The following is an 11,730-nucleotide window of genomic DNA, read 5'->3' as shown; positions in this document are numbered from 1 at the left end:
CTCCCTGCTGGAGGGCTCTGTGTGTGGGCCTGCCTGGGATCAGCCTTTGTCCCCCCTGGTCTTTGTATTCTAGCGCCTGGTGAGCGCCTGGCTTTTACTTTGGAGAGCACAGTGTCTGCTCCCCAGACTGGAGGAGCGTGGGTGGCCTGCAGCGTGCTGCTGCCGAGATTGCTGGAGGGAATCCCGGAGTAGGGATTCTCCAGAGTTCCCGTCAACAGCGGGTGCCCACCTCGCATTTGTGTGCTCTTGGAGGCGGGAGCCAACCCAGCATTGTGGTGCCGAAGGAAAGGGTGCCCACCCCAAGTTTTATGCATATTTGATTAGCGGGAGCCCACCACGCGTTTTACAGCCAGAGCAGGAGCCTACCCTGCATTGCCGCTTTCTGTTGGATACCTAGTGGAAGCCCACCCCGCGTTTTGTGCTTTCAAGTGGGTGCCCACCCCGCAATTGTCTGTATTTCAAACGGGAGCCTACCCTGTATTGCCGCCGAGATCTCAAGGAAATCGCCGCCATGGCACGGTAGCCAGGTGGCTGCGCCTGGTTTGGGGCACGGCCAGAGGCGAGGCAGTGTGACCAACAAGCCGAGGAGTCCCAGGAAGCCTGATTGCGGGTGGGGCTGCTGGATGCGCTGTCAGCGCGAGAAACTCCCGGTGGGTTACTAGGGCAACCAGTGAATTCCGGTGGAAGCCAGGCAGGCGAAGCCTGGTGAAGGGTGGGCCGAAGAACGGAGCTGGCAGAGGTCGCACTCCACGTGAAGAATATTGAGGAGCCAGGCACCGTAGCAGCTGCCGGAGGAAAGGAGGAAGGAGTCTCCCCCGCCAGTAGAGAAGCCTGTTATCAGCAGGAAGTGAAGCCTCGGTGAGTGGGGCGGGGAAGGCACCCTGTTAGTGCCTGACTTTGGCCAGATTTTTGACCTGGCGGACTCATCGGAGTGAGGGTGAGTCTGGAGGGTGAGTCCCCTCCTTGCTGGCATGGGGACGGCCGCACCAAGGAGCAGCGGGCGCCTGCCCTTGGGTCATTGTTCTTTTTCCAGTGGAAAGGAGACGGAGGGAAATCTCTCCGCCGACGGGGGCATTTCTTGTGTGGCACATTTGCTGTGGCTGCATTGGCAGTCAGGGAGGCCAGGGTGGGAACTCGTGAGGGCCAGTGGGCTCTAGAGGACCTGGTGGAATTTGGTGCCCGTGAACAAATGACAGTGACGCCCAGGAGGGGCTGACGAGCTGTGTGCACCCTAACATGATACTGTGGTGCACGGGGCTAATTCAGTGTTTAGGCCTAATGTATTTATGCCTAAATGTGTGGTGCATAATGCGTTGATGCCCAATGTTATTTCACATAATGTTTCTATGATATGTGCTACTAGGGTACACATTTAATGCAGGATATTTGCCTAAGAGAGGGGCAGAATGTGTAGGGATGATGCACTGCGCTACTGCTGATACTTTTCTGATGCTTAATGTGATTGTGCATAATGTGCTGATGCCTAATGTTAATGCATAATGTGTTTATGCTGAATGACATGCCAGGATATTTATGCCTAATGAGATGCAGACGTGATACGTTTATGTCTAATGTGATGATGCTGAGTGCAGTATTTCGCCAGTAGTTACTGGTTGTGTTTTTTATTTACTTACCTGTTCTGATGTTTCTGACAGTGGCCCGATTGGCCCTGCCCTCTATATAATCGACCTGTGAATATTGCCTAGTGCCAGTTAGCACAGTGTAAATGTGTGATTATGTGTCTTATGTGTTTATGATAATACAAAGGCTTTTTTTTATATACCTTTGTGTGGAGTTTGTTTTGTGGTGTGCCTAGTGTGTTGCTGCAGTGTGTGTTTTGCGCAAACGCTTTGCACATCACCTCTGGGATTAGCCTGACTGCTCGTGCCAAGCTACCAAGGGGGTGAGCAGGGGTTATCTTCAGCGTGTAACTCCTGTGCCCTGACTTGAGTGGTGGTTTCTGCCTCGCTTTAGCGCAAGCCCTAGCCAACCAGAAATCCAATTTCTAACACATAAGACTTGCCAATAAGGTAGCATTATTGAAGGACCGCCGATGGGAACGAATAGGTCATTTCTACGGAGGCAAGCAGAGTCAAGGTTTATTCAGGCTTCTCCACCCGGGCAGAACATGAGGCTTATTTTTGCCAACTATTAATTAGTACGTGTTCAGTTTAACCGTATGTAAATTATATCAACGCTGACACATAGGTGCATGTTTATTATTTTTTCCCTATCTCTCACCTTATTAGAGGTTTTGCACGGAGTGGTACACATGGGGCTGGTCGCCATGCGGTCCTGAAGAAGAGGTTTAGGGGACAACCTCGAAACATGTTGACTTTAAATATAAGGGACTATTATTACATAAATATTCAATTCTTCCCTTGTATTAACCCCTTTTTATCCTTTGTCAACTAGGAGCAAAAATAAATTCATTAACGCTCACTAGATAGGTAATTTTTAAACAACCACCTACACCACTCCCCCTTCACTACACTACACATAGTCATTATAAATCAGTGCTCCTGCGTGACTGTCGCAAGTCGCAGCACGCCCCAAGCAGTAGATGCTTGGGATGGCCCCAATGATGAAGCATGTCACCTAGGGGAAACTTTTGGTGAGTGAGGGGACTCAAGAAAAGAATTCTTTTTTCTCTATTTGAGGTGCGTCTTACTCATATAGTAGACCCCTCCTTTTCCCTACTAGCTAGGTTCCCTGATCCACGATTCTCGGGTCTTTTGTTGTCTTACAAGTGCCAAGGAGGACAAACCTAGCCATATCCTCCTCTCCCCCTTTTCTTTGTTTTGATATAAACATTTCCATTCAATAAAAAAGTGCACAAAGGGGCCCATTTGTACAAGCCCTGGACTGAAGTTAGAGGGGGGCGCCAGTACGCATCTACTGCACCCCAATAAACTATACCGCTGCCCCCAGCGGTGCAAACAGGGCAAGAGGGGCATGAAGAGAGTCTCTCTAAGGTCATGGACCGCCAAGGGTGACCCTGGGGTGCACCGGGTCTGAGGGTCCCCACCGACCCTGCCGGGAGGGAGGACAGAGCATGTCGGGGCAGTGGAACATGGAGGGAATTGTGAAGCTGCACTGATAGGCGGTGACCTTCTCCCTTTATCCTGACAGAAGCAGTTTCCGGGCATGTTTCCCTGCGTCCCTGGGAGTGTCTTGTGCAAATAGTGTCACAGATTGCACTTATAGACGGTCTCATCTGGATCTGTCTTGTGCCGTAGCAGGGAAGATTATTTTATAGATAAGCTTTTTATCTAATTTCATTTCATAAGTTGCCTAATGTTGCACAAGATGTCTTTATATTTTACATCTCTGGTCTGATCTCTGTCTGCAAGGTTCATGGTAACCCCAGTGTTCCCTGCGCGAGTACAGTGTTGCCAGATTTTTAGACCCGTCCCAAGCCCAAAGCAGCTCAAATATAAGCCCAAAATAAGCCCAAAAACCAGCCCAAATTAACAAGTGTCCAATTAAGCGCAAATCGACATCAGAAACAATTTTAACGACAAATATACATTCTATTCAATATACAGATGGTGGGAGGGTGTTAACTGGGCACCTGCCTTAATGCTACTCATTTTTAAGACCAGTTCTCCCTGTGACTTTGTCATGTGAAACAGGCACTGCTCAGAATACAATAGTAGAAAACAAAGAATAAGCATGGCATGAATAGTGGTCTGTGCAATTTACTGCTCCCTCTAAATTGGATTTTTAATAAAGTCTGTAAAACTCAGTGTCTTCATTATTCATTACACATTAAAAAGCTACATTGAAAAATGGTCACTCACTTCTCGTGATGAGCAGCAATTTTGTAAATCTTGTGGTTGTTGGATTTCAGGTATGGCAGTTTTTGGCTGGACGTTGCTTTCAGCTAGCAAGAGTGCATAAATCCTCTGACACCTGCTCACATTAAAGCCCTTAGTAGGAGCCACTTGGGTTTCTTCCATTGCAAGACAGCAAGCAAAGTCAATAGGCACAGCCTATGCCTCAGTAAGCTTGTTTCAAGGGGTGAGGCGTGATCATGGGCAGCACTTTTGTAAATCTTCTGGTTGTTGGATATCAGGTATGGCAGTTTTTGGCTGGACGTTGCTTTCAGCTAGCAAGAGTGCATAAATCCTCTGACACCTGCTCACATTAAAGCCCTTAGTAGGAGCCACTTGGGTTTCTTCCATTGCAAGACAGCAAGCAAAGTCAATAGGCACAGCCTATGCCTCAGTAAGCTTGTTTCAAGGGGTGAGGCGTGATCATGGGCAGCACTTTTGTAAATCTTCTGGTTGTTGGATATCAGGTATGGCAGTTTTTGGCTGGACGTTGCTTTCAGCTAGCAAGTGCGCATAAGTCCTCTGAAACCTGCTCTCATTAAAGCCCTTAGTAGGAGCCACTTGGGTTTCTTTCATTGCAAGACAGCAAGCAAAGTCAATGGGCACAGCCTATGCCTCAGTAAGCTTGTTTCAAGGGGTGAGGCGTGATCATGGGCAGCACTTTTGTAAATCTTCTGGTTGTTGGATATCAGGTATGGCAGTTTTTGGCTGGACGTTGCTTTCAGCTAGCAAGAGTGCATAAATCCTCTGACACCTGCTTACATTAAAGCCCTTAGTAGGAGCCACTTGGATTTCTTCCATTGCAAGACAGCAAGCAAAGTCAATGGGCACAGCCTATGCCTCAGTAAGCTTGTTTCAAGGGGTGAGGCGTGATCATGGGCAGCACTTTTGTAAATCTTCTGGTTGTTGGATATCAGGTATGGCAGTTTTTGGCTGGACGTTGCTTTCAGCTAGCAAGTGCGCATAAGTCCTCTGAAACCTGCTCTCATTAAAACCCTTAGTAGGAGCCACTTGGGTTTCTTCCATTGCAAGACAGCAAGCAAAGTCAATAGGCACATCCTATGCCTCAGTAAGCTTGTTTCAAGGGGTGAGGCGTGATCATGGGCAGCAATTTTGTAAATCTTGTGGTTGTTGGATTTCAGATATGGCAGTTTTTGGCTGGACGTTGCTTTCAGCTAGCAAGTGCGCATAAGTCCTCTGAAACCTGCTCTCATTAAAGCCCTTAGTAGGAGCCACTTGGGTTTCTTTCATTGCAAGACAGCAAGCAAAGTCAATGGGCACATCCTATGCCTCAGTGAGCTAGGTCAATAGGCACATGGTTTGCCTCCAGAGTAGACGCTCGTTTCAAGGGGTGAGGCAAGTCCCTGTAAACATGGCCTGCACAGGGAAACTGCGAATTGTTCATTAATCACTTCTTTGTATTTCAGCTTTGGCAGCTTTTGGGCTGGACACATCAAAGACTTCAGCAGGAGACACTTAGGTTTCTTCCAGGTAGAAGACAGCAAGCTAGGTCAATAGGCACATGGTGTGCCTCCAGAGTAGACGATCGTTTCAAGGGGTGAGGCAAGTCCCTGTAAACATGGCCAGCACAGGGAAACTGCGAATTGTTCATTAATCACTTCTTTGTAATTTAGCTTTGGCATCTTTTGGGCTGGACACATCAAAGACCTCAGCAGGAGACACTTAGGTTTCTTCCAGGTAGAAGACAGCAAGCTAGGTCAATAGGCACATGGTGTGCCTTCAGAGTAGACGCTCGTTTCAAGGGGTGAGGAAAGTTCCTGTAAACATGGCCAGCACAGGGAAACTGCGAATTGTTCATTAATCACTTCTTTGTATTTCAGCTTTGGCAGATTTTGGGCTGGACACATCAAAGACCTCAACAGGAGACACTTAGGTTTCTTCCAGGTAGAAGACAGCAAGCTAGGTCAATAGGCACATGGTGTGCCTCCAGAGTAGACGCTCGTTTCAAGGGGTGAGGCAAGTCCCTGTAAACATGGCCTGCACAGGGAAACTGCGAATTGTTCATTAATCACTTCTTTGTATTTCAGCTTTGGCAGATTTTGGGCTGGACACATCAAAGACCTCAGCAGGAGACACTTAGGTTTCTTCCAGGTAGAAGACAGCAAGATAGGGCAATAGGCACATGGTGTGCCTCCAGACACTCTATCTGTACTGGCATAACTGTGGTAATCCTAGCAATGGCACCTGCTCCATCAAAGTAGGGGGGAAATAGGCGTGGCTCATCTTGATTAATAGCTTGGAGTATTTTGTATTTTGAGTTTGGCAGCATGTTGCTATTATCTAGCAAGTGCGCATCAGTCCTCTGACACACCATGCACCTGTAAAGTAGCCAGCTGGTTAACTGAAGTTCTTAATGAGTAAATCTTACACTCAAAGTTTGCTGCAGGTTGCTTCAAATCATTGTAATGGTCATGCAGTTCTATAGGGCTGAAATATGTTATGCAAATGCACAGCAGTTTTTCCCTTCAATGGCAGTTGATTCATCAATTACAAAAGAAAATGGTGATGCTCCAATATCTTTCAGCAATTCCTCTTGAAATGTGGGCCCAACAGAGACTTAATTAGTGCTGTACATTTGTTGCGGTGCATTTGGAAGGCAGGAAATTAATCTTTCAAAATTTCACCATACCCACCTATAGTATTAATGGATCTACAACAAGCAGTTTGTATGGTAAACCAGATGTCTGTTCTTTTCTGATCATTAGATATGGAAGGGATAGGTTGTACAAAGGATGCCACAGATGTGCTCGCTGCATTACAGCATGAGCGCTGTTTCGTGGTTGCTGCATCGTTGCTTCAAATCATTATAATGGGCATGCAGTTCTATAGGGCAGTAATTGCACGTTGCCTCTGTATTGTCTTATTTTATTGGGTAATCCATCCTTTGGATTCAGAATCCACTACCACCGTTCTTAATGTTTTGGACTCGCATGACCATGTTGCACTCTTTAAACTGCAACTGTTGGGCTGCTGGGAGAAGCTGCCCAATGATGAACTGTGTGTTGATGTAAGGGCAGGGGAAAACCTCAAACTGCAAGAGACAACCATCTATCTGTACTGGCATAACTGTGGTTCTCCTAGAGCTAATACATGACAATGGCACCTGCGCAAAGTAGGGGGGAAATAGGCGTGGCTCATCTTGAGGCAAAGCAGTGTTCCACATATGTTGCTATGCAAAAGTTTAATTTTAAGGCATCATATTGTTGTAATAAACGATTTTGTTTGAGGTGTTAAGAAAGGAGCATGAGGAGAGTTCTCCATTGTGACTCGAGGACCTCCGATGGACAAGTGAAAAGGGCTTCTGGCAAATCTGTTACAGGTGGTTTGGGATTGGTAAGTACTTTGTGGGGGACTTTCTAAGCACGCTGAGAGACTCGGGGAGACAAGCTTTATATTCGCACACCAATACTTTCATGAACTCCAGGCACCTTGCCACGATGCCTTCCTTTGACAGAGGGGAGTTTACTTTCTTCCACCTTGTTACGGAAAGTGAGCCCAAGATCTGCATCATCCTTTGAAAGGTAAATGGCAGAACTTTGTAAGTGTAGGGTCTGCAACTGTTCTTGATTGTTACATGTGAAAACACTTGGTTTTAGTATCCTTTTCAGTGTGGACAACTACAGCGTATATAGATCACGGAAGATGTGGAGTGCATCCCCAGATTCTAGCTGAAAGATTTTGTTAACGACCTTTATTTCTTGGAGCACTGGCTTTAAGAAAGTGAGGTAAAGTAGATTTATCTCATCTTGATACATTTCTTGGAGCATCCTTGCTGCGTAGCAGTGTTCCACATAGGATGCTGTGCTAAAGTGTAATTTTAAGGCATCATATTGTTCTAGTAAACGATCCACACAATCTGCCATCACTAGCCAGCGTGTTTCGCAAGGCGAAATTAATTTCAGGGGCATGCCTCCGTCCAATGTGAGATACAACTCTTTATAGTCAGCCTGGCGTTTTGGCGAGTGGGAAAACCAGTTGTACATTTCTCTGATCATAAATTCTATAGTGCTAGGAATGCTCCTTATTGCTTTCTTAGCAATGATGTCAAGGGAGTGGCAAATACAGCGCACAAGTTGCAAGGATGGTTGTTTATCTCGCAACAAGGTGAATGCTGAGTGGTGCTTCCCACACATGACGCTTGCCCCATCTGTACCTATGCCAATTAAATTTGTAATCTCAAGGTTACATGTTTCAAGCAACTTTAGGACTGCATTTGCTATATCTTAGGAACAGGCCTGATCTAATTCTACCATGGCAAGGAAGGTGCTTACAAATTTGTTAAGCTTTTTGCTGAAATATTTAATGCAAACGCACTGGTGTTTTTTCACTGCAATGTGTGTTGCTGGAAGTAGGAGCAAGGGGGAGAATGCTGCTCTTCTAGAGTTGGCACCAGCAGGACTGGCACGCAATGCTGTGGGGTACACACTGGCAAGAGTAGGTCTTAGAAAGTGTTCTTCTGGTCCTGTCAGTAGCGGGAAGGTGTTCTGCCTCCTTCTGCAGTTAATGGGCAGGTCTGTGAAAGTGTTTTTCTACCCCTGGCAACATACATGAGCTGCATGCAGCTCCAGGGTGGTAGCGCACTGTTTCAAGTCTAATCATAGATAGCGCTGTTAAATTTTGCATACAAGAGTGGGGGTGGAACAAATGAATATGACTTTAATGCAATGCGTTTCAGTCCAAACTTAATATATAGAATATTTGAAAGCAGTTTTAGGCCCATTCTGTTCCTTCGATCATTTTTTAACAGCGACATCTGGGAAAAAACTCGTTCAACATGAGCATTGGATATCGGGAGAGTCAACATCTTAATAGCACCCATTGCAAGCTCGTGAAAACAATGGTTGCCAGCAGCATCGGTGTAGTTATACACTTCCATCCAGAACGATTCTATGTTTGAAGTGTTAAGAAAGGAGCATGAGGATAAAGTTCTCCATTGTGACTCCAGGACCTCCAATGGACTATTGAAAAGCGCTTCTGGCAAATCTGTTACAGGAGGTTTGGGATTGGCAAGTACTTTTTGGGGACTCAAAGTTCTAACTTTCTCAGCATGCTGAAAGACTCGGGGAGACAAGCTTTATATTCACACACCAATACTTTCATGAACTCCAGGCACCTTGTCAGAATGCCTTCCTTTGACACAGAGGGGAGTTGACTTTGTTCCAGCTTGTTTCGGAAACTGAGCCCAAGATCAGCATCATCCTTTGAAAGATAAATGGCAGAACTTTGTAAGTCTAGGCTCTGCAACTGTTCTTGATTGTTACATGTGAAAACACTCGGTTTTAGTATCCTTTTCAGTGTGGACAAGTACAGAGTATATAGATCACGGAAGATGTGGAGTGCATCCCCAGATTCTAGCTGAAAGATTTTGTTAACAACCTTTATTTCTTGGAGCACTGGCTTTAGGAAAGTGAGGTAAAGTAGATTTATCTCATCTTGATACATTTCTTGGAGCATCCTTGCTGCGTAGCAGTGTTCCACATAGGATGCTGTGCTAAAGTGTAATTTTAAGGCATCATATTGTTCTAGTAAACGATCCACACAATCTGCCATCACTAGCCAGCGTGTTTCGCAAGGCGAAATTAATTTCAGGGGCATGCCTCCGTCCAATGTGAGATACAACTCTTTATAGTCAGCCTGGCGTTTTGGCGAGTGGGAAAACCAGTTGTACGTTTCTCTGATCATAAATTCTATATTGCTAGGAATGCTCCTTATTCTTAGCAATGATGTCAAGGGAGTGGCAAATACAGCGCACAAGTTGCAAGGATGGTTGTTTATCTCGCAACAAGGTGAATGTTGAGTGGTGCTTCCCACACATGACGCTTGCCCCATCTGTACCTATGCCAATTAAATTTGTAATCTCAAGGTTACATGTTTCAAGCAACTTTAGGACTGCATTTGCTATATCTTCGGAACAGGCCTGATCTAACTCTACCATGGTAAGGAAGGTGCTTACAAATTTGTTAAGCTTTTTGCTAAAATATTTAATGCAAATGCACAGTAGTTTTTTCACTTCAATGTCAGTTGATTCATCAACCAATAAAGAAAATGGCGATGTTCCAATATCTTTCAGCAATTCCTCCTTGAAATATGGGCCCAACAGAGAATTAATTAGTGCTGTACATTTTGTCCGGTGCATTCGGAAGGCAGGGATCTCATCTTTCAAAATTTCACCATACCCATCTATATTATTAATGGATGTACAACAAGCAGTTTGTATGGCAAATCTGATTTCTCTTCTTTTCTGATCGTTAGATATGGAAGGGATAGGTTGTACAAAGGATGCCACAGATGTGCTCGCTGCATTACAGCGTGAGCTGTGTTTCGTGGTTGCTGCATGTTGCTTCAAATTATTATAATGGGCACGGATGTGTACATGGCAGTACTTGCATGCTGCTTTGCTATCATCTGTCCTTACAGGGGCAATCCATCTTTTTAGTTCAGGATCCAACTCCCACTCTTTTCTGTATATTTTTTTATATCCTGACCACTTGCCCATCTTGCAATATTTAAACTGCCAAGTCAGCTGGGAGCAGAAAAATGATGAACTATTTCACGATGATGCTGGACGAATACCTGAAATTGCAACAGACAATATGCAATCAATAGCCCCATCTAGTGGATTGTTATACACTTTTTATTGAACCAATACAGGACACAAAATGAATCCTACACCATTTGTTGCCCAAACCACATTCCTTTACTACAACATTTCAATACTTAGCACCCAGGGGACATGCACCCAACTGATCTGGTCAGACTTTGTCCTTTCGGCATTACCCCTTTAGAATTCAATGCATGTAACATGACTGTGCTTTAAGCATGATGTATTGATTAACAATGCATATTAAACATGACAAAAAAAAAATCTTATTTAGGATTCAGATTTCTTTTTTCCTTTGCGCATTTCCACGTGGTAAGAAAATTAAGGAGGATAATGAATTTGCTGGCGGGATCCATGTTTTGTCTAGCCCCAGCTTTTCATTTATAGATAAAGGCCAAGTTAAGGGCCCATCAGGCCTACTTTAGAATGAGTGACCTGCAACTTCACACTTAAATGCAAACACAAGGAAGGGGAACAAAAGAACACAGCTCATCTCTTCACAGGTACTTGAGAGGCATGCTTGACTGTCCCAGTATTTACACGCAATTTAAATAGCAGTATTTTATTTCTTTTATAGCGCACTTCATGGTATCAGAGTGCTTAACATAACAGACACATTGACAATAAATCATACATCATGCAAGTGTGTAAATCAACGTACAAGATGTGTTGCATGACTGAAGGTAAAAAGATGTAGCAGTCACACATAGCTCATTGTGCAATAGTGGAAGGCTTACTAATTATGAACTGCAAGGAACAAAAGGATCTGTGTCCGAAGCACTTCAAAGCACTAGCCCACTAAAGTAGCTGCATAAAAAAAAACTGTCATCTGCAAATTACATTATGTGTAGTGTTTTGCCATAGACACATTCAACTTCTACACTACTTTGATTCAGATCTAGGACTGCACAAAGCAGACATCTAACAGATACGTTAACCTCCAGACTTCTCACCAATTAATATTCACTGATTACTGGGCACCTCTGAAGATGTCTTAGCCCCATAAAATATTAAAAAATGCACTTTGCAACTAATTCTGCATAACAGATGTAGTACCATGCTTCTCCGTGTTGCCACTTTCGTTTCTGCTATTTGAAACTGCCTTAAATGAAATGTGTTCCAAGTGAGTAAAGGTGCACAGAAAACCTCAGTCTCTTTTGCTTCTAGGAAACAACCCGTACATTTAAATATGGGGATCTAAGTTGACGGGCATGGATATAGCGCAGAACTTTCAAGTAAGTGGAGAAGACCAGATGTTTGTGGTTACTTTTA

At 44.7% G+C, this 11,730-nt stretch overlaps 1 pseudogene; it reads right to left on the bottom strand.

The window, feature by feature from the left end:
- Window positions 1-8,448: 8,448 nt before the first annotated feature.
- On the bottom strand, window positions 8,449-10,353 carry LOC146863794 (uncharacterized; annotated as a pseudogene).
- Between the last annotated feature and the right edge of the window lie 1,377 nt (window positions 10,354-11,730).

Source organism: Triturus cristatus, chromosome 2_1 (assembly GCF_964204655.1).
Source record: "Triturus cristatus chromosome 2_1, aTriCri1.1, whole genome shotgun sequence".
Lineage (NCBI taxonomy): Eukaryota > Metazoa > Chordata > Amphibia > Caudata > Salamandridae > Triturus > Triturus cristatus.
The sequence above is the reverse complement of the archived record's forward strand: the minus strand, read 5'-3'. Positions and strand labels throughout refer to the sequence as shown.